The sequence below is a fragment of the Natrix helvetica genome (genome assembly GCF_964273705.1).
Source record: "Natrix helvetica genome assembly, chromosome: Z".
Taxonomy (NCBI): Eukaryota; Metazoa; Chordata; class Lepidosauria; order Squamata; family Natricidae; genus Natrix; species Natrix helvetica.
Window position 1 is genome coordinate 91,104,173 of NC_138554.1, and position 24,130 is coordinate 91,128,302.

The following is a 24,130-nucleotide window of genomic DNA, read 5'->3' on the forward strand; positions in this document are numbered from 1 at the left end:
TCTCACTGAAATGCCGATACTTAAACCTGTCGAACAACGTATTACTAGATCCACGACTAGACAAATGCTAGAATCTCACAAGCGCGTCGACCCCCAAACACAATGTGCTAAGAAAGAAGTTAAGAAGCAAACCGGAGCCATGGGAGGAGCAGGGCCGAAGATTAGTCTTGTGGAGAGAGATCTTCAGCAAATGCTTTCAACGCTCCAGACCAGATCTAAAGATGCTTAAGCTATTATCTTGGAACGTGAACGGAATGAACTCCCCACAAAAAAGGAAAAAAATATTTTATTATTTTAAGCAATTTAATAATGATGTTGTTTGCCTTCAAGAGACTCATATTAGGCTGCAAGACCAGAAGTATTTAGTGAATTCAAAACTGGGAACATGCCTCTGATTTGGTAAAGAAAAATGTTGTGGTGATATATATAAATAAAAGATTTTCAACTAAAATTATAGAGGCGGATGATGCTGGTAGATATATAGCAATTCAATTTGATACAGACTTTGGTCCCATTTTGGTGCTAGGAATATATGCTCCAAATCAACGCCAAGAAAGCTTTTATAAGATGCTCCATTTAAAAATTTTAGACTGGAACTTTAAGATATTCTAATAATGGGAGACTGGAATGGAGTGATTTCTCCAAAGATAGATAAGAGTACAAAGACTAAATTCACTACCAAATTACCAAAGGCTTTTTTTGATTTACAAGACGACTTGAAATTAAAAGATGTTTGGAGGACACAACACCTAAATGAGATGGATTTTTCTTTCTACTCAGATAGACATAAATCCTTTTCAAGGATTGATTTCTTTTTGTTAACACCGGATCTACTTCCTAAAGCTAAGAAATCCAAGATTTTCGCCAGGACACTTACCGATCATAGTCTGGTGTGGTTACAAATTGAATTAGGGAAGAGGCCAAGAAGGTCTTGGAGAGTAAATGAAAATTTATTTAGATATGAAAAAAATGTTGATGAACTTAAAAAACACATGAAGGAATTTTTTAGTTTTAACATGAATAAAGGGTACTCCCATTGAAACAGTTTGGGATGCAAGTAAAGCTTATATGCGTGGGGTCCTGATACATATGAACTTTAAACATAAACAAATTAGACAGAAAAGGAGAATGGAATTGGAAGATGAAATAAAAAGCAAGGAACAGCTGCTTATAACAAACCCGAATGACCAGGTGCTTCAGATGGCGCTAAAGCTGTTGAAAGATCAATTTCAGATGCTTATAGCAGAACAAACAGCAACTAACTTACAATTTGCTAAACATAACACCTTTGCTAATGCTAATAAACCTGGTAGGTGGTTAGCTTATACTTTGAGAAGGAATATGAATGACAGAATTATTGATAAAATTGAGTATCGAGGGAAGATGGTATATCAACAAGAGTTGATTAAAAATCATTTGTGGACTATTATACTAAGCTATATGTACAGGATAATATACAGAACAAGTCAATAGATGATTTTTTGGAAGGAAAAAGGGTTGCTAAAATTTCTGTGCTTCAAAAGGCAAATCTGGAACGTCTGATAACTGCTGATGAGATCACTTTAGTTATAAATCAACTTAAATTAGCTAAGGCTCCAGGGACTGATGGTTTGACTGCAATGTATTATAAAACTTTACAACTGGAAATGATTGAATATCTTACACAACTATTTTGTAATATACAACAAGGAGGTAAAATACCCTCCTCATGGAAAGCGGCTTTTATTTCATTGATACCTAAAGATAAAGAGGGCCCTAAGAAAGCAGAGGATTACAGGCCGATATCTCTTCTGAACACAGATTATAAAATATTTGCTAAGGTACTAGCCAACAGATTGATGCCGGTTATTCAAGAGATTGTTCATCATGATCAAGCAGGATTTATTGAAGGCAGACATATGAAGGAGAATGTAAGGCAACTCATAGACTTAATTGACTATCTTGATAAGAATAAGCAGATCTCTGCAGTGCTGGTTTTCTTGGATGCAGAGAAGGCCTTCGATCGAGTGAATTGGAACTTTCTAACCAAGACTTTGGAAAAGATGGATATGGGACCACGATTGCGGCAGGCGATTGGAGCAATTTATCAGCAACAAAGTGCACAACTTATTATTAATGGAAATTTGTCAACAACTTTCGAGATACAAAAAGGCACAAGACAAGGTTGCCCATTATCCCCATTGTTATTTATTTTAACTTTGGAAATCTTGTTGAACGCAATTCGGGACTCAAAATCCTTAGATGGCATAGCTATCAGGCAAAAGGAATACAGAACTAGAGCATTCACCGATGATCTGGTTGTTACCCTTTCACATCCTTTGAAATCAATAATCCAGATGAAAAATATCATAGTAGAATTTGGCATGGTGTCTGGGTTTAGACTAAATCAAAACAAAATGAAAATGATGGTTAAAAACATGACAGAGACTCAAAGAAAGAGACTTGTAAGTTTAGCAGGTTTTGAAATAGTTTCTAAAGTCAAATATTTAGGAATACAAATTTCAGAATCAAATGACCATTGGCTTACCTGAAGGGTCCTTTTCTGTACACCGCGGGAGAGTCCAAGCAATGGGTTAATTCAGTCTGCTTGCCCTTAGGACTGAGGAACTATTTTTCCTTTAGCCACACCTCCTCCTGGTGTGCTCAATCCCCCAGAATTCTTAGAAAGAGTCAGTTCGTGCGGACGGAGCGAAGCGTCCAAGATGATGTACTGTTGACACGAAGAACCCGAATCCCGGCCTGAGAGCCAGGGTGGGTTGGACTCTCCCGCGGTGTACAGAAAAGGACCCTTCAGGTAAGCCAATGGTCATTTTCCTGTACACCGCTTGGAGAGTCCAAGCAATGGGACATACCCAAGTTATTGTCCATCTGGGTGGGCAGAAGAAGGCTCCCGGGATTCGGTCTCTGACACAACCGCCTGGAGCACACGCCTGCCGAAGGACGCCTCAGCTGGCGAAAATGTCCAATTTATAGTGTCGCACAAAAGGAGAAGGAGAAGACCACGTAGCGGCCCTGCAGATGTCCAGGATTGAGGCCTGGGTGGCCCAGGCCGCCGAGGTAGCAGCACTTCGTGTGGAGTGTGCGGTGATGCTGCGCAGAACAGCTTTGGATTGGCTTTCATAGGCTGTCGCAATGCAGGCACGAAGCCACCTGCCAATCGTGGAGGAAGAGACCTTCTTCCCTAGGGAACCAGGCTGGAAGGAGAGGAAGAGAGCCTCTGACTTCCTGAACTCCGTAGTGCGAGCGATGTAAACCTTCAGGGCCCTCCTGACATCAAGATTGTGCCAGGAACGCTCTCTGGGATGCGACGGATGAGGACAGAAATTTGGCAACACAATGTCTTGCGCTCTATGGAACCATGAGTTTACTTTGGGGGTAAAGGTCGGGTCCAGCCTCAAAATGACCCTGTCAGGGTGGATGACGCACAAGTCCTGGCGAACAGACAGAGCCGCCAGCTCCGAAATCCGGCGGGCGGACGTGATGGCAATCAAGAAGGCCGTCTTCAGCGTCAGGAATCGAAGAGAAGTAGTGCGTAGAGGCTCGAATGGAGGGCCGGAGAGGGCCCGTAGGACCACGGACAGCTGCCAAGTGGGGTAGCAATGAACGGTGGGAGGGCGAAGGTTAGAGGCGCCCTTGAGGAAGAGTCTCACCTTCAGGATTTTGCTGAGAGGCAAAAGATGGTCGCCCGACCAGACGGTGGACAAGGCCGCCACTTGGCGTCGAAGGGTGTTCGGGGCCAGGCCCTTGTTGAGTCCCGCTTGAAGAAAGTCAAGGACTCTGGAAACAGGCGCGGTCGTCGGCTCGATGAGCAGCTCCTCACACCACTTAGCGAAGGCGGCCCAGGACGCATCATAAATCCTGGTGGTTGAAGGGCGTCTCCCCGCCTGAATGGTGTTCACTACCTCCTCTGATAGGCCTTGGCTTTTCAGTTGGTCCCCCTCAAGTGCCAGACGGCCAACTGGAGCCACTGGGGCTCTGGATGAACCACGGCCCCCTGGCTGAGGGAGATCTGGTCCGGAGGGATACGCCACGGAGGAGACACCGACAGGTGGACAAGGTCGGCGAACCACGACCTGCGGGGCCAGTGCGGGGCCACGAGGAGGACTTCCGCTCCCTCTGCGATGACCTTGGAGATGAATTGAGGAAGGAGAGGCAGGGGAGGGAAGGCGTACAGTAGCTCGCGGGGCCACTTGCAACGCAGAGCATCCGTCCCCTCTGCCCCCGGGGTGAGGAACCGGGAGTAGAATCGGTCGAGCTGCTTGTTGTCCCTGGACGCAAACAGGTCTACGGTCGGCTCTCCGAATCTGTCGGACATCTGGTGGAACAGGCGAGGGTCCAGTTTCCACTCCGCAGGATCTATGGTTGTCCTGCTCAACCAATCTGCCTGTGTGTTGTCCACTCCGGAGATGTGGCCGGAGCGGAGAGATTCCAGACGGCGCTCCGCCCAGCGGCCCAGGGACTCCGCCTCTATCATCAGTGCTCTGGATCTGGTACCGCCCTGGCGGTTGATGTGGGCCTTGGTGGCCACATTGTCCGTCATCAAAAGTACATGTTGACGATGAATGGTCCGGCTGAAGTGGCACAGGGCCAGGCGAGCAGCCCTCAGTTCCAGCAGGTTGATGCTGTAGCTGGTTTCCACTTGGGACCACTTGCCCTGGACAACCAGGGAACCCATGTGGGCTCCCCAGCCGGAGAGGCTGGCGTCTGTGGTGATGACTAACCTCTCGGGCTCCTTGAATAGGTGGCCCTTGAGGATGGCCGGAGACACCCACCAGCGGAGAGACCTCTTCACTTCCGGCGTAACTCGAATCGGCCTGGGAGAGTTGCTCCTGGATGCCCTCTGGTGCGGCAGCAGCAGCCACTGAAGCGCCCTGGAATGCAGGCGGGCCCACGGCACGATGGAAATGCAGGAGATCATTTTTCCCAGTAGCTGCGACAGGAGGACCACTGGAGCCTGCCTCAAGCTCATCACCTTGTGGGTCAAGGACCTTAGACCGGCCAACCTGTCTTGGGAGAGGAAAACCCTGCACAAGTTGGTATCTATCACCGCCCCCAGGTGTACAAGTCTGTTTGTTGGAGTGAGATGGCTCTTCTCTAGGTTTAGAGTGAAGCCGTGATTTTTGAGGGATCTCATAGTGATTCGGAGATCCGGCAATGCCTGCTGCCTGGACGACGACTGGATAAGGATGTCGTCCAGGTAGCACTGGAGCCTTATGGGCCTGCGTCTTAGCTGGGCCGCCACTACCGCCAGCACTTTGGTAAACGTCCGAGGGGCGGACGAGAGGCCGAATGGAAGAGCTTTGTACTGGAAGTGGCGACCCGCATAATAGAAGCGCAGGAACTTCCTGTGCTGAGGACGGATGGGGATGTGGAGGTATGCCTCTTTGAGATCTATAGATGTGAGTAGATCTCCCTGTCGAATCCCCGCCAGAATGGTCTGCAGTGACTGCATCTTGAACCTCCGGTAGGCGATGTGCCTGTTGAGGTTTTTGAGGTCCAAGATGGCTCTCCACCCCCCTGAGTTCTTTGGCACCAGGAAGAGGATGGAGTAAAACCCCCTCCCCTCTTCGCCCTGGGGAACTGGTTCCACGGCCCTGATGTCTAGGAGGTGTCTGACTTCCTGGTCCATACGCTCCCTCTTTTGGGGGCAGGATGGGACTGGGCACCGGATGAAGGTCCGGGGGGGGGAGGGACAGGAACTCCAGGGAGAGGCCTTCCCTGACTATCTGCAGAACCCAAGCGTCCTCGGTGTTCTGGACCCAATGGGAGGCAAACAGCTGGAGGCGACCCCCGATGGGCGCCGAGCCCGGGCAGTCACTTTGACTTACGGAATGGCCTGTTGGAGGCCCCACCGCGGTTATACTTGCGGAAGCCGAACTGCTGCCTACCTCTGTCCCGAAAGGGCACCCTGTCCTGGGATCTGTCGCCCTGCTGACCGAAGGACCTATTGGAGGGAGAGAAGGAAGAGGCGGAGGTGGAAGGCTCGGAGGCACGAAAGGACTGCCTCCTAGAATAGGGAGTGGCCTTACGTTCCTGCTTCTTGTTTAAGGAAGGGAGGATCTTCCTCTTGTCCTTGGACTCTATGAGGAGAGGATCCAGGGACTCGCCAAATAATTTGGACCCCTTAAAGGGGACGGAAGCCAGTTCCACTTGTTTTTCTGGTCCGCTTGCCAATGTCGGAGCCAGATCAGCCGGCGCGAAGTGATATTAGAGCCGAGTGCCCTGGAGGCGAATTTAGTGGCATTAAGGGATGCGTCAGCGGCATATTGGGAGGCTGCGATTATTTTAGACACGTCCTGGTGGAGGCGGACGTCTCCCGCCGGGAGCTTGGTTAGGAGCTCGCGCAGCCAGATCACAGAAGCCCTATTAAAAAAGGAGGCGGATGAAGAGGCCCCGATGGCCCAGGCAGCCGCCAGGTGGGTTTTGTGGCACGCCTTTTCCGCTTTCTTGTCCTCCGCCTTAAGGCCTTCCAGGAGGTCGGCCGGTAGAGGGGAGTTGGAGGTGAGTGCAGCGATGGGCGGGTCGACAGTGGGAAGGGCCAGAAGGTCCTCCAGCACTGGCTCCATAGTATAAAGCTTCCTATCTACCCCACTTGGAGAGGACTGCATGGCTGGTTGAGCCCACTGGCGCTGGATTAGGTCGAGGAACAGCCCCGGAACCGGAACCAGCTCTTGTTGGGGAGCTGGGACATCAAACATGACCGCATTGGGATTAGCCGGGGTGGCATCCTCCGCCGGCGCGGCCGGTTTGGGCTTGATCCCCACCCTGGTGGCAGCCTTGACCTTGTGAAGGACAGATTTGAAAAGGCTGGGCTTGAACAGACCCGCAAAGGCGGGCGCTTCAGGGGGAAGGTCCTCGTCGTCCGAGAGACCTAGCACCTCTGGGTCAGGGTCCTCAATGGCAGAGGCCTCGCTGACCACGGAGGATTCCAGGGAAGGATGGCGAGCACGCTTGCTTGGAGGGGGAGCTGTCTGATTGGGTTTGGGACCCCTAGGGGCCACTGCAGTGGGACTCTTAAATTTCATGGCCTCCGTGATGCCCTTGGCAATGGCACGGGCCATTAGTTCCTGCATGCGGGGAGATAACTCCTCAGAGTCAGAATCAGGATCCAAGCCCTCCTCTAGGGAGGGGTGAAGCTTCACCCTGCATATCGTCTATACTGGCATCCCCAGGGGGAGGGGCCTGCTCACAGGCCCAAGAGGGTGCCGGAGAGGCCGGCTCTGCAAATGACCTATTTGGGGATAGGTCCTGGGACTCCACCTCCTCGGCGAGGACCATCTGGAGATCTTCCCGGGAGGGAGGGATTCCTGAGAGGGACTGCTCCCTGTCTGCCTGGCGTCTGGCCTTCTCAAACTGCTTGTCAAGGGCCCGCTGGCGCCTTTCAGCATCCTTGGCCTCGGCCACAGAAGGGGTTCTGGAACGCTGCCTCCCAGAGCCACCCCCACCACTCTTGCCCGCACCCCCACTCCCCGATGAGGAGGAACCCTTGCTAGGGGCCTGAGAGAGGCTCGGCCTAGTATCTTGGGAATCAGGGGGACTGGGCAGGTCCATAGTCAATGACCACACAAGATGGAGCAAGGCTATGACAAGGCAGAAGTTAGAGAGACTGGTTGCTGCAAGGGGAACAAAACAAAAGATTTGTCAAAATTGCCATATGCACAGTAATTGAGTCAATACGTATGAAATTATCCCATGCTTAATACCAGTCGGAGGCCCAGGGGTAGGATTGGGGCCTGCGCCGAGGCGCAAGTCTCCGCAGGAGAAGCAGGGAGGAGAATGACTAGAAAAAAGGCTTGGCCTGCGCTTACTTAGGCCTCCTCCCTGAGCCGGTATAGTGACCGTTGGAATGGCCCAGGAACCAGCACCGCTCGCAAAAATAGGCAAAAAAGCGAAGGTGGAGATCCCAGCCCGAGAAACCCTTGCTAGGCCCTGCCACCTCCAGCGGTCTCCTGATAACGAGGCTGATGCAAAATGGCGGCCATGGCTGGGCGTGCTTTTTTTGCGCCTAAAATGGCCGCCGCAACAGCGTGGGGCTAAGGGAGAGCGAGAAGCTAACGCGCCTCGAATGGCGACGATCGCCCACTCCTCCCTGCGGCAGAGGTCCTCTAGCAGGCCGGGGAACGAAAAATACTTCGACTAAAATAACAAACGAGTGGCCTGGGGACGCAGGAACCTCGCCGCTGCAGCCACGCCGTTTTAAATGACAAGCGGCAGGCCTCCGAAGCCGTCCCATGAGGATCGGCTGAGGGGCACCCCCCACCACCTTCCAGCTTACCTCCTGGCCTTCAAATGTGAATTCTGCTGGAGAAAAGCGCAGCGAAGAGAATAGAAACATCTCACAAAGTTGGGGAAATATTAGGAAATAGAAGTAAAACGCAAATAGAGAGTCCAAGCCAAAAAAAGGATTAATTCAGCTCAGAGCTCTAGCTAATTACGTCCAAACGGGCTGACTGAGGAAGAATTCTGGGGGATTGAGCACACCAGGAGGAGGTGTGGCTAAAGGAAAAATAGTTCCTCAGTCCTAAGGGCAAGCAGACTGAATTAACCCATTGCTTGGACTCTCCAAGCGGTGTACAGGAAAATACAAAACTTTTCTTAAATAACTATGAAGTGTTGTGGCAAAAGATACAGAAAGATCTTGAAGCGTGGAAAAAGTTATACAATTGTCTTTGCTTGGAAGGATCTCAGCAATTAAAATGAACATTCTACCTAGATTTATCTTTCTATTCCAGATGATTCCGGTGCTTAAATCAGATAAAACCTTGTTAAATTGGCAAACAACATTAAATAAATTTGTTTGGAAGGAGAAAAAACCGAGAGTAAAGATGAAGATTATGCAAGATACACGTGAAAGAGGCGGCCTCAGACTCCCAAACCTTCGATTGTATTATGAAGCTGCGGTACTAACGCATGTAGCAGATTGGTTTGGGAAAACAAAAATGGAATTGCTGAATATAGAAGGCCATGATCTTATTCTGGGATGGCATGCATATCTTTTTTATGAAGACAGGGTGGATAAAGTGTTTAACAACCATGTTCTCCGAAGTGCCTTGATGAGAATATGGAAGAAGCACCAGCCCAATTGGGATTATAAAATACCGCTTTGGTTGGATCTTGCAGACACCATGGGGATTATGAATATTAAGTCACTCGGGGGTTGTTTATATAAAGATGTGCTTATCGCTGATGGGGACGAATGGAAGTTAAAAACTTTGGAACAGCTGTTGGAAGAAGGAATTACTTTAAATTGGTTACATTACATACAGCTACAGAAGAGATGGGAAGAAGATCGCAGGGTCGGTTTTATGGATAAAGAAGTGGAACTGATTAAGCAGATAAAAGAGACTGGCCCAAAACAAGTTAAAAGAATATATAATGTACTGTTAGAAAGAGACTCAGAAAGTGAATTGGTTAAGGATTGTATGATTAAATGGGCTCAGAATTTTGGTGAGGTGGTTATGTTGGAAACGTGGGAAAAAATATGGGTTCAGAATGTTAAATTTACACAGTCACAGAATTTAAGGGAGAACTTTTATAAAATGTTTTACAGATGGTATTTAGATCCTAAAAAATTATCATGCATGTACCCAAATGTTCAACCAAAATGTTGGAGATGCGGGTGTCTAGATGCTACCTTTTTTCATGTATGGTGGACTTGTAACAAGGTTAAAGCTTTTTGGATAAAAATATGGTGGGTTATGCAGAATGTATTTAAGAAAAGAATACAATTCACTCCGCAAATGTTTTTATTGGGTATAGCTGAGGATTTCACTAAAGGGGAAACAAAATTGGCCTTGTATATGGTCACAGCAGCTAGGTTGTTGATTGCGCAACATTGGAAAAAAGATTTTTTACCGACAATTGATCAATGGATTCAGAAGGTGGCGGGGTTCGCCGAAATGGCAAAATTTCAGCTTTCTTAAAAGCTCAGAAACAGGAGGATTATACACAGGAATGGGCAAAATGGATTGATTATATACAGAATAAATACCAGACTAGGAGTTATTATGTAGCCTTTAGGTAAGAATGTTTAGATTGATAGATGATCAGAGTAAATAATATATGGGATGTTTGGAATTGTTAGAGTGATATACAGCGGAAGTCAGGGGGATGGGTTTGTGTGGGAGGTGGGGGAGGGTTAGGGTGGAGGGCGGGGCAATATATATGTATGAATAAATTAGAAGATGGGATTAACGAAACATTGTTATTCTAGGAGAAATTTATATTAAGAGTTATAGATGTTAAATTAGCTTAGAAAATGGGATCAATGTGTTATTATTAATCTAAGAGAAATTTATATTGTGTTTGTTGGGAGGAGAGGGGTTACAATACGAGTAATTTATTTTAAGACGGGGGGAGGGGAGGAGGCAAAGTATTTGGTATAATATTTGAATGTGAATTTTTGTGGGGGGGTTGGGGGGGTATAGCATTTGTATGAGATTTACATTGTATGGCGGGGGGGGTGAAAAGGGGGAAAATCTGTTTGTACAAAACTCTTTTAATAATAATAATAAAAAAAACAACCTTCAAGCAACCTAAATCTATGGACCTGGAGTTTCATCAAATGTTTCAACAAATTCTACAGGGACAAGAGGAAATAAAGAGACAATTGAAGGAGATGAAAGAAGAAATTAAAGAGAGCCAGGATAAAATTAATAAGAACTCACAGAGACTGGATCTTTTGGAGGATGGGGTGGCTGAGATGAGGGGGGGGGGATAGAGGGTGTGCAGAGGGGAAACAAAGAACTTGACACCCAACAAATGAAAATAGAGTTTGAGAGAATGTCTTTTTATCTTAGATTTCAGAATGTGATGGAGACTGATGATGAAAACATAAGGGACATCATGACAACCATTTTGGCTGAGTATATTCAGAAGGAAAAACAACAGATGGGGTGGGAAATAGATCTGGCTTATAGAGTGAACTCAGCGTATGCTAGAACACACAATGTCCCCAGGGAGGTACACATTAAATTTCTTAGGAAAAGCACAAGAGATGAAATCCTGAATGCACAAAGGGGGCAAGCCTTGACATACAAAGATAAGGAGATAACCATTCTGAAACAGATCCCCAAGAAAGTGAGGGAGAAAAGAAAATCTTATTCGCAATTGGCGAATAAACTATACCAGAAGGGGGTGTGGTTTCGATGGTTACTGCCTGAAGGTATGCTAATATTCTGGGAGGAGACAAGAGTTAGAATTAATACACCCATAGAGGCGCAGGCCTTTATGGAAAAAAATAAACTACTCCTAGAAAAACCAGAAGACACTTCAGTAGATATACAAGACACGGGAGGGGCCGGAGCACTGCCAATGGGGGGAGATGGGGCGACACTAAGAAAGCTCAGATCACATAAATGAGTAAGAAAATCCACGTGACATAAACTGACTGAAATTACCAATTGAATTTACCACACTGGCTATATGCTATTATGTAATATTTGAACCTTATGCAAATGTATACTATGAGTCTGGAGGGGGGGGTGCACCTACCGCATTTCGCGGCTGCCAAAATTTGTAATCTTTCCCATACCTTTTTCCTTTGTAAAATATTAAAAAACCAATAAAACTTTGTTTAAAAAAAAAAAAGAATCCGGTCTGGAGACAGAAACACTCTTCCTGACACTATGACAGCTCTGAGGTGCAGGATGTGTATCTCAGGGACAATGTGACTCTTTTTCAGATACACCTTGAACCCCTGGTCCCTCAGCACTTGAGGGCAAGGTCCCTCTCTGCCTGGTGTGCTGACCTGGACAGCAGCAGGATATCATATAGGTAGCAGAGAATCCTGATGGGAGATGATCTGATGTGGGCTACTAAGGCAGCCAACACTTTCGTGAAGATCCTTGGAGCGGAGGAGAGGCTGAACGGGAAGGCTCGATATTGATAATGCCTTCCCCCACAGGAGAACCGGAGATATCTTCGGTGGTCTGCAAATATGGGAATGTGAAGATAAGCTTCAGTTAGGTCTATCAAGGTGAGGAAATCGCCCTTCCTGACTCCCTCCAGAATGGAGTGGAATGAGTGCATTTTGAACCGCCGATAGACAATGTGGCGATTCAATGATTTTAGGTCTAGGATCGCTCTCCAACCCCCAGAAGCCTTTGGCACCACAAACAGGTGGCAGTAATATACTTCCTGGTTCGAGGAGACTGGTTGGATGGCCTGAATATCCAGCAGATGCTGAATGGCCTGTTCCATCAGAACCCGTTTGTGTGGGAACTGGGAGATTGGGCATTGCTCAAAGTGCTCCTAATGGGTGGAGAGGAACTCTAGAAGAAGACCGAATTTGATAGTTTTGATGACTCAATTGTCTGATGTGGTCTCCTCTCACGGTGAGAGAAGAATGCTAGACAGCGCCCGATTGGGAGAGAGTCCAGGTAGTCACTTTCTCCTTTGGAATTGGCGATTTCCCTCACCTCGATAGGACTTCTTGGGGGGGAAATGCTGGGCATTTCTATTGGATCTGTCCTGATTTTGGGGTCCTTGTCTGGGAGGAAAAGACTGTCTCTGCCGACAGGGGAAAGTGAATCCCCCGTCTGCCCCTCGAAAGGGCGACCTCCTATAGAAAGGGGTCCTGTTTTTTATATATGGAGAAGAGGACCTTACGCTTATCCTTGGATTCAGTAAGGTATGGATCCAAAGGGGCTCCAAAAAGGTGAGAACCCGCAAATGGGGAGGTTCCAGGCGCCATTTGGTGCACCTGGCAGCTTCCTGGCTGTGACAGATGATGCCATTGCCTTGGATGCAAAGCGGGCTGCGTTCAATGAAGCATCTGCAGTGTATTTGATAGCAGTCCTGATTTTGTTCAGATCCCAATGGGACCTGGTATCCGTAGTGGCAATCCTTTCCTGGAGCTGCTGGATCCACACTAGGGCTGCCCTGGAGAAAAAGGAGGTGGCAGTAGAGGCCCACACTGCCCAGGTACCTGCCTGATAGCCCTTAACTAGTGTCTGTTCTGACCTTTTCTCCTTGGGCTTGAGGGCCTCTTCAGGAACTCCAGAGACTACCGTAGCCGAAGACAAAGCTGCGACAAGAGCATCAACTGGAGGTGTCTCTAGGAACTTGGAGAGATCAGAAGTGACGTTGTAGAGGCACTTGCCCAAGGTGGTGGGAAGAGGAGCTGCTCCTGGAGATGCCCACTGCCGCTATAGCATTTTCATGAAAAGTTTTGGAATTGGGATAACCTCTTTCTCCACAGTTGGTTCGGAGAATAGGGCGTTGGGATGTTCTGTAGATGTTGTGTCAGAAGCCGGAGTCTGAGGGGAAGAAGTCATTCTCACATCTGTCCAGGTTGGACTGAATCTAGAACTTGGAGGAGCCGCCAGTGCATGATGACATCACAGATTGTAGACCCAGTCCAATTGGTTACTGGACAGAGCAAATCCAGTCTGGCTTCTGTCTCCACTGACATAGGAGAATAAGACAAATCTCAAAAGGAAAAGACACTGCAGGAAACAATAAATCAGCAGACGATCATAAGCAAAGGGAAATAATGGGAGTTTGTCTATATATTTGTCGTGTTTAGCCATAGCTTGTTTACAAGGACAACTGTCTAATATAATACACTAAGAACATCAACAATATAGTTACTATATTTTTCCAATCCTTGGGTTAACAGTTGTTGCACCAGATATAGATTATAATCAGTTGTGCTAGAGTCTCACTTCTTTCATTGGTTTAAGCTTAGATTTTGTATTCATAACAATTTGTGTGGAATGAGCAGTGAAATTTCCTTTCTCATATGCATCCTCAGAAAAAGTCTGACTCGCCACAACAAATCTTATTTCCAGATATACAAGCATATACTGCTGACTAAATGAGTGAAAATCAAGAAGCTGGGATAAGGGGAAAACTGTGCTTGCTTATTTCACAATATGAAAGATAAGGTCAATAAGCTAAATTTACAGAAGCATTAAAAAACTGTCATGTATAAAAACAACTATATTTTAAACCTCTTGCAGTATATCACACAAAATCTATATATAACTCTCAATAGAATCTATATAAAAACGCTGTCAACTGTCAATTCTATTTTCTGGCATTGCATATGTATTGGACCTGATTAATGATTCATGCAGCTCTACATCATATAGTTTTCCCTCAAGGAACTGATCGGCTAAGAGCGGGATTTTCTTCCTTACTCCCAAATCTTACATTTTGGAAATTGTCCCATATTCACATGATTCTACTCTGTTGTTCTCTTTCTACCTTCTCCAGATATAGAATAAATAAACTCTGATTCTTGGATTCATTTGAATGTGAAATATTCTTTGATTCTTCTGGCTCACCATAATATGATTTGCCAAAAAGTCTAGTTAGCAAGTGTGCAGGATTAACCTTATCTCTAAAGTTGGCTTTTTAATGAAACAGCCAGTTGGAAAGCTAGTTTGGTAACCAGTTAGAAACCAGGAGAATAAGTTGGGTAACTTTGAACCAGTCATTCTCCCTCTCACCTCACAGGGATGTTGTTCTGGGAAAAATAGGAGGAACAAAAGGAGTGTTAAAATATATTTGCCACTTTAAGTTATTAATAAAAACAAAGGCAGGATAAAAAATATCTCAAAATAAAATTAAGATGAATTCACACAATACAATAGTCCTAGTGGACAACCATTTAAATATGAGCCAGCATTTTCAGCAGCTGCCAAAAAAGCCAACATAGTTATAGGCTGCATAAATGGTGGGATAGAATCAAGATCACCTGAAGTGTTAATACCACTTTATGATGCCTTGGTAAGACCACACTTGGAATACTGCATCCAGTTTTGACTGCCAAGATGTAAAAAAGATATTGAGACTCTGGAGAGAGTGCAGAGAAGAGCAAAAAAGATGATTAGGGGATTTGAGGCTAAAAATAAATGAAGAACAGTTGCAGGAACTGGGTATGTCAAGTTTAATGAAAAGAGGGGGAGACATGATAGGAGTCTTCCAATATCTCAGGGGCTGCTACAAGGAAGAGGGAGTCAAGCTATTCTCCAAAGCACCTGAGGGTAGAATAAGAAGTTACCTCCAGAAGTTGGGAATGCTCCAGCACTGGAAGTTTTAAAGAAGAGATTAGGTAACCATTTGTCTGAAGTGGTGTAGGGTTTCCTGCCTAAACTGGGGTTGGACTAGAAAACCTCCAAGGTCTCTATTATTCTGTTCTGTTTAACCACAATACAATTATATATGCCCAGTTTGAGATTTAGTGGGTTGTACAAAACCAGAAAACTAGTTAATTCTGTAAACCATGATTAAGAGTGAGAGTAAGATTTTTTAAATATGACTTTATTCATCAAAATACAAAAGTGTTGCATTGTTTCCTCCTGCAAAGTGTGAATTGGTGCCTCCTCCATTGTCACTAAAGTGATTATATTCCTCCAACATTTATTTATTTAGCGTATGGTGTGTGTGTTTGTGTGTGTGTGTTGCATTTGTGTTGTGGTTTTCTGCCTGGAAGGCTCCTAGGGTGGAGCTGAAAAGCAAAAGGGAAGCAGTATGCTCTCCATAGTGGGGGGGAGTAGCATCCAACTGGGTTGACTTCATCCACTCATTGATTGGACAGAGTCTGACAAGACAATTAAGCCACGCCCATGTTGCCAGGCTGACCCAGCTTCCGACTCTGTCCCTCAATAAGGACGGATGTGTCATCGAGTTTCTCTTGTGAAGTATTTGCTTGGAATTTAGTGTGAAGAATAGTATTCTTGGATTGTGAGTAGTTTGGAGTCTATTAGGAACCAGTGCCTATTCTGCCTTAGCCCTTATTGAGTGGCAGCCAAGGTTGTTTGGCCTCTGTTCTGTGATAGGGCTTTGCTTGAGGCTTCATTTGATCGCTTCTCCCTTCTCACTGTTGTTGGATTAATGTAATCTCAACGGGGAAGTGTGCGGCAGCTATAAAAAGCCCAAGTCGTGTTTTGCCTCACTATTGCTGACTTCAGTGCTCCTGTCAAAATTCCGGCTCCTGTCAGTTGGTTTTGGCGCAAAGCACCATTTTGTACCGGTTTGAGGCTGCAACTCAAAATGGCGGCCGCCATTGACAGTTCCGATGCTGAGAGGAACCAAGTCCTCGCACCTGTGTCCAATAGCCCCAATGGCTCTACAGATGCCCAAAACAACAGTATCTGACCCCTTGCCGGTGGTGACTTCAAGGGGGGCATAAGGCCAGCAAAATGACCAAGCATGTTGATGACTTGCCTCAGCGCAAAAAATCCTCCAAGCCCATTTCAAAGTATGAGCCAGAGACATAAGGCATTGGAGCATATTTATAAAAAGGCCAGCAGCAAAAAGGCCTCTTCTGCCTTGGCCCCTAAGAAAAGGCCTTCCGTGGCACAACTGCCTGGAAGGGCTGTAGAGGAGGATCCTTCCCTCCATATGAGAATTCCCATTGACACCTCAAGTCTCTGAGGTTCCACCCAGGGATGGCAATCGCCTCCACGCATTATTCCATCTGTTCCTTCCCCACCCAGCCTTATTCCTTCTACGTCTGCTGGGGTTCGTGCTAGTCAATTACCTACCATAGGGATGCCTAATTTCCAGGATATGATGTTTAGGGCCTTCCAGCAGTGCATGGCAGCTGCTTTCCAAAAAGCCTCAAAATCAGCCAAAGGAAGTGCCACTATCGAGACCTCCTGAGGTATTAAGTGTCCAGGAGGAGGTTTCCCCAGCCTGTCCTGCTCAATCGCAGAAGCATACAGACTCAGGCTCTGAGGAGGGTGAAATCAGGGAGGAAAACCTTTCTGAGGACGAAGGCATGCCTACCTCTAAGCCTTCTTTCTCTGGCCTGTTCCAACCATCTTTGTTTAAATCCTTACTATTTAAGGCTAAGGCTTCTGCAAAGTCTGGAGACACAATCTTAGAGCGCACCCTCAGGGGTTTTCTGCCGAGACAATATTTGAGGAACAAGTTATCGAGGTGGACACGGTGCCCCCTCCTAAGTCCTTCCTTGACCTGGTCAAGCGACATGGGCGTCTCCCACCTCGGGTCCTATGCCCAACTCAAACGACAAAACTTTCTTCAATGTGGACATGGACATGGCACAGGTGCTGTTGCAACCTACTATTGATGCACCTGTCACCGCCTTGCATACCCCAGCCAATATGCCTGGAGCTCTTGAGGATGCATTGAAGCTGGAGGACAAGAAGGCTGACTTCACCCTGGGTGGGGGAGGAACAGATGGAATAATGTGTGGAGGCGATTGCCATCCCTGGGTGGAACCTCAGAGACTTGAGGTGTCAATGGGGATTCTCACATGGAGAGAGGGATCCTCCTCTACAGCCCTTCCAGGCGAAGAGAGCCCTGGCAGTTGTGCCAAGGAAGGCCTTTTTGCTGCTGGCCTTTTTATAAATGTGCTCCAATGCCTTATGTCTCTGGCTCATACTTTGAAATGGGCTTGGAGGAGAGTCACCAACATGCTTGGACTTTGCTGGCCTTAGGCCCCCTCTTGAAGTCACCACTGGCAAGGGGTTAGATACCATTGTTTTGGGTGTCTGGAGAGCCATTGGGGCTATTGGGCACAGGTGCGAGGACTTGGTTCCTCTCAGTGTTGGAACTGTCAATGACGGCCGCCATTTTGAGTTGCAGCCTCAGACTGGTACAAAATGGCACTTTGCACCAAAACCAACTGACAGGAGCCGGAGTTTTGACAGGAGCGCTGAAGTCAGCAATAGTGAGGCAAAACGCAGCTTGGGCTTTTTATAGCTGCCGCACACTTCCCCATTGAGATTACATTAATCCAACAACAGTGAAAATGAAGGGAGAAGCGATCAAATGAAGCCTCAAGCAAAGCCCTGTCACAGAACAGTGTGACTTAAAGAGGCCAAGCAACCCTGGTTGCCACTCAATAAGGGCTAAGGCAGAATAGGCACTGGTTCCCAATAGATTCCAAACTACTTACAATCCAAGAGTACAATTCTTCACAATTAAATTCCAAGCAAATACTTCACAAGAGAAACTTGATGACACATCCGTCCTTATTGAGGGACAGAGTCGGAAGCTGGGTTTGCATGGCAACATGGGCGTGGCTTAACTGTCTTGTCAGACTCTGTCCAATCAATGAGTGGATGAAGTCAACCTAGTCTGGATGCTACTCCCCCCACTATGGAGAATTACTCCTATGAAACTGTTCTTAAATTAGCAAGTGCCAAACTTCACTAGATCAACAAAATATGTACCTGCATGGATTTTATTGTCAGAGTGGTGAACACCAGTGACACTAGTATAAGTCATCAAGTGCTGTGCCAATGCTACAGGTAAATATATAGCGTGCCATAGGTTCGCCATCACTGACCTATCATTTCAGATCCATCATGGCAGCACCTGTTAGTGGGCATCTACTCACCTGCCACCTGTCACGTCCCTCACCTTGTGTCACTGCCACATCACCTGCCATCCCATTAAAGTGAATGGGACTGTCAGTGAGTCAGCAGTGGGTCAGAGAAGAGCCGCTGAGGGACAGAGATGACAGTTGCTCTTTAAAAATTATGATTTAAATTGAGTTGATTTAAATCAAGTTTTATTAGTGATTTAAATCGTGATTTAAATATACTTGATTTAAATCAAATCCACCCTGGGGCTCACACTGTTACATAGTAAAAGAAAACCATTCAAACTACATTACAGCTTAGTGAAACTAGTCTTTATCTCATAGTCTTACTTCTCAGTTATAAAATGTGGAAAGTAAATATGAAACTCCAATTTTAAAAGACAAAATCTAGTTTGTACCAAGGTAATGAAATTAAGATATTGAGTCAGACTTAGTTTATCTTGCCTAGTACTCTGCCTAGTTTAAGATACCAATTCTATAATTTACAAATCTCTGCAAGCTTATCTTTAAAAAAAGCAATTTTCTGCCTTGGCATTGAAAGCCACCTGGGCAACTTTGGACTATTCCCTCTCAGTCCAACCTATTTCACAATGAGAGGATGAAGGTATGTTGGATATGTTTATTGCCTTGAGTTATTTGTAAAAACAATAAAGGCAGGATTAACAACAAAATTTGCAATGTTTCAAAAAGCTTGTTTATTGGCTTTTCTGAAGAAAGAATTGAAAGCACTAAAGCCACAACTGAGAAGACCTATGCAGGTAGTCCTCCACGTACAACTACAATTGAGCCCAAAATGTATGTTGCTAAGTGAGAAATTTTGTTAAATGTTTGTCCCATTTTACAGCTTTTCTTGCCATATCTGTTAAGAAATCACTGCAGTTGTTAAATTAGTAACATGGTTGTTAAATTAATCTGACTTCCCCATTGACTTTGCTTGTCAGAAGGTTGCAAAAGGTGATCACATGACTCCAGGATGCTGCAACCATCATAAATGTGAATCAGTTGTCAAGCATACAAATGTAAATCATGTGATCACGGGGATGCTGCAACAATCATACCGTGATAAGTCACTTTTTTCAATACTGTTGTAAGTTTTAACAGTCACTAAGTGAACTTACGCCAAGCACTACCTGTACTTCCCTTCAGATGTATTCCATGAATGAGCAACATCCCTCACCCCTCTGAAACATTTAAGTACTGATATATACACATATAATATAACTAATGTTGGTTTATCTCAAGAAAACTAAGTTAAATCAGACCCAATCACTATAAAAGATCATCAGGAAATCCTAAACTGTACACTAAATTGGAAAGAAAAAAGTCCCATGTCCATTTAATTGCCAAGAACACAACATAGACATAGATTGTTATTGCCGGGAATTGAACCTGATATGAAGAAATCTTAATATATACTTACAAGCAGGGGGAAAACATTACTAAAAAACATTACTAAAATGTTTACTTTTAGTAAAGTTACAGCTCTGGTTACAGCTGCAATATACCAATCTTAAAGAACTGTAACAATAACAGAGTTGGAAGGGACTTTGGATGTCATCTAGTCTAACCCCCTGCTCATGCAGGAGACCTATACTATTTCTAACAAATGGATGTCCAGTCTTTTCTTAAAAGCCTTCAGTGGTGAGGCACCCACAACTTCTGAAGGCAATTTGTACTGAAATGTACAATCCAATGCAAAATCTATTTTCTGAAAGCCAGGGATTGGATATCTGTTTGGCTAATAACTTTAAACTGGCACAAACATGATATATTGATTTGATATTCCCATTGTTTTCAGTTTTCCATTGGTCATTCTTGCTGCAGAATTTGAATTAAAAATTTATACAAATGTACAAGATTATTGATTTCATACTGAATGAGATATTATTCTGAAATCAGGGCACAATGATCATATTTAAACATTGTGAGGAAAGGCTGTTTAGTAGAGAATAATATTTCAGGTAAGGAAAGTAGTGGCATACAATTGTAATGAACTTCAACTAAATAGGTAGCAATTCCTTATAATGTGCTACTGACATCGCTGAATTAAATATTTTAACACTTCTGGTGCACAGGGGAACTGCCAGGCGACTAGAAAAGACCTGATGTGGTTTCAATATTCAAAAAGGGGGCAAAGAAAATCGATCCAGGAAACTACGGTCTCATTCCTCTATCTGTGAAATACTTTATGTAAGTACTTTTAACTCTATCCTATGGAATTTTAAAAAGTTTACTCAGTGAAATGGGAATGTGTACTAAGTGGCCTACATCACATAAGTATTGTGTCCATGTATGAAGTACACTTTACATGGTTTCAGACAAAAAAATTTACTTCATATTCAGCATTTCAACACATTTAATAAAGCCAAATACTTTGGTATACACACATTAATGCCAATATTTTAAATATATATTTAATAAATAAATAAGGAATGAATTAGGGTTGTAGATTAGCATTCTAGACTTAGAACTGTCTAATAATTGCCCTCCTGTCTAGAGTCTTAAACCAATTTCTTAGCTAACCAAGAACTCAAAGACAGTTTAGATACTGGGTGAAAGCTGCTGAGGTATCACTTTTGAAGCCCCACTTTAAAAAGAACAGTACTTTTATTTTATAAGAAGTTGCTTACAAACATCACAGAAATTCCATCATACCAGAAGACTTATTTATATATTATATCTGTTTCAGTTAGCTATAAATCACTAGTATCCTTCTTCTAAGTAAATGTCTTCTTTCACCAGCAGATACTTTTTATTTGACTTTCTTCTTCCAACTGCTACTAAAACATTTGACAGAGCACACAATGCATCTAAAATTAAATATTGATCATAATTTCTGCTGAAGACAGGGTTTTGTAATACTGAAGTCAGAGGCACAGCAACTGCAGATTCTAGAAATAGTGCATTTTAACTAACCAATATTCAAATCATATGGTTTGTAAACCTAAATTGCCATATCTTATTAGCATATCCTACAGCAATCTGCAATCATAACTTAATATTAAAGCAAATACATACATGTTGAACACATAGCCACATTAAATTCAAAACAACCAATAAACAGAAAAATGATCAGTCTTCCCTATTCTAATGATAAAATTCCCAATTTGTTTTATTACAAGAAAAGGTGACCCACTTAATAAAATGCATTTCAAATTGGTTAATAAACCTAAAGTATTATTGAATATAGCATTGTATACCAAAACCAGGAACAAATGTTAATAATTCTGCTTCTTACAGAAATTATACATTCTTGTAAAATGTAACATGCAGCAAAGTGAGCGGCAAATACTAGGTGCAACCTGAAATTTATTAAGCTATAAAGACATAGTTTACTCCAACATTCTGGGCACCTTTTCTTTAACCTGTGCATGTTTATTTCAGTGCTGTCTGAATGTTTCTTTACACAAGTTTTAATAGAATCACGTTTAAACTACTCAAATGAAACAATTCAATTCTGGTATTATGCAATCATTCATGCTTTAAAGAAGATAATCTAGTGATGCAATAGTTACCATTTACAAGGAAAAACTGCTTTTACTGAAATATTATTCAGTTTGGCAGCATGTAATGTTTTACTCAATCATTTAATCATTCTTACAGCGTAGGCCACCATAAGCATCTTTGTTGCCAACTATACATCCGTTTATAAAATATTTATTTAGAAATATTACAGATAAAGAAAGAATGCCTGCAGATAACACTGATCAATACGCTTTGCTAATACTGCCTTTAGTGACATTTTATTATTTTTATCTTCAGTTGTTTCAAAGAATTTATGAAGGCAGAAATCTCATATAAAATCAGTTGCTATGAAGACAAGGTTGACCCATTTCTCTACCTAACTCCAAAAGTAAAGGTCTGCTCTTTATACAAAAAAAGAACTGGCAATTATTGGTAATAACACAGCAAAGATGCAACAAAAATACTGTATTCAGGAACTAGATATCTTACACATTCCCTTTGTCTACACACACATAGAAACAATTTTAATTCAATTATAGGCTTCTGCTCAAATATATATGCATGCCCACATACAAAAACATACAGGCACACAAACATATGCATTACACATAGACAGCAAAGAAGAGTTTGTTAAGCATAAAATGAAACTTTTGAACCAGCCACTTTGCTGCGTTTTAATTTTATTGCATTATGATTAAAGAATTAAATTCAGAACCAAAGATGAAATACAGTCATGTCCACAAATTGTCTAGCTTCACAAGATAGGAAAAGGGTCTTTCTCACATAGAACTCTTCTAAATTTGCTGATCCTTCCACAATCTTATAATTGTTCTTCTCCTTAAATAGAAGAACTCATTATTTCAGAAAAAGGAAATAAGGTGATGGGAACGCTTCTATAAAAAAAAGGAGGAGGAAGACAACTCCGTGCAGCATGCGCTATATTAGCCGGGGGCGTGTGTGTGTGTGTGTTTCGAAATCGAGAATCCGAGATGAATTCTGCAGCGAAAGCTCGAGTCTTCCACTTCTCTACCACACCAGGTTAGATCCCCACCCCCTTTCAATCTTTCATTCTCCATCCGGATTATTCCTCCTCCTCTTCTCTCTCTCTCCCCAGTCTCCCCCCGCCCCATCCTCCCAGTTTCTTGAAAGCGGCTCCACCTTTCTGTGCGTAAACGATTTCCGCCTGAGCAAGCGGACTTGTAACCTACCTTTTTGTCTTCCTTCTCGTCGCTTTTCCTCTTCTCTGGCAATTGGGCACTGTCGCCGGCACTTTCCCCTGCCTGCCCATCCTGCGATGTCGGCGGTTGGCAGCCTCCTAACCCTCGCGCTTGGGGGATGGGCTCCGATGAGTAGGGAGAAACTCCTTCCACTTCCATCTCCCAACCCGTCGGGGGTCCAACGAAAGCTAGCAACGACGCTTCATGCGGCACGCTTGCCTACCTCTTATGAGTCTTTGTTTTAATTCGCGCCTTAAAGAAAAGGAGTTCACATGTTTCTTTGCGCTGAGAGAACAGGGGAAGGGCAGGACGAGCTGCTATTTCACGCGTTTATCCCTGCCCTCCAATCCTCAAGACTCTTGCAGCCATGCGCTCCTATTGTGCGAATGCTTCGGTGCCGTTCAGTTCTGGATGCTGGAGATGCGCCTTGTCTTAGCAGTGTTCTTCCTCCTGCTTTCTCGGGTTGATAATTATATGCAGGGGTCTCAGGCTCAGACAACCTTGACCATCTATGCTAATGCCCACTCCTTGGAGGTCCCCTGACTGTCGGAGTCTCCTATAATAAAGTTCAATTGGAAATCGAGTCCAATCTGCGGGAACAAAAACCCCAAGAATGCCAAGAAGAAGTTAAGCCATAATAACTCCTGAGTTTTCTAAGGATGTAAGACAAGCCAACGCAAGCGGAGCAACAGATTCTTGACCCGACCTCAAGCCTGCAGACAAGAATACGAAGCGATCGAACGCGCCTCCTACATACTACTCAATCCGTGCTTTTTCTGCGCGCTTTCTCTCTTCCTCTGCGCGATTGGAGCTCCCTCTCTAGTATATAAGGAATTGAGTTGTCTCAAATGCATTGCATTAAACCAGTGCTTCTCAATTATTTTCTGTCATGCCCCCCCTAGGAAGAAGAAAACATTTCGCGCCCCCCCCCCCCGCGCGACTGTAAATAGTATAATTTGTCTATAAAATTGTTATAAGTACACCTCTGCATAACATAGCACACCGGTCTTTCCTCGTCTCCCACCGTAGTCACATGCTTTCTTTCCTCTTTCCCTCTTACTTGTCTATCCTTCCTTCCACCCTCCCTTCCTCCTTCCCTTCCTTCCTGCCTCCCTTCCAGTTCCCTCCTTCCTCTTTCCCCCTG

The 24,130-nt window shown here is 44.6% G+C and overlaps 1 long non-coding RNA gene across 1 annotated transcript in view; it reads right to left on the reverse strand.

Annotated features, from left to right (window-relative positions):
* LOC309382028 overlaps positions 1 to 23,524 on the reverse strand; it is a 39,850-nt gene extending 16,326 nt beyond the window's left edge. The window contains exon 1 of the long non-coding RNA XR_014173614.1: positions 22,978 to 23,524. This is a non-coding gene — a long non-coding RNA (uncharacterized lncRNA). The remainder of the gene's footprint in view (positions 1 to 22,977) is intronic.
* Positions 23,525 to 24,130: the final 606 nt, after the last annotated feature.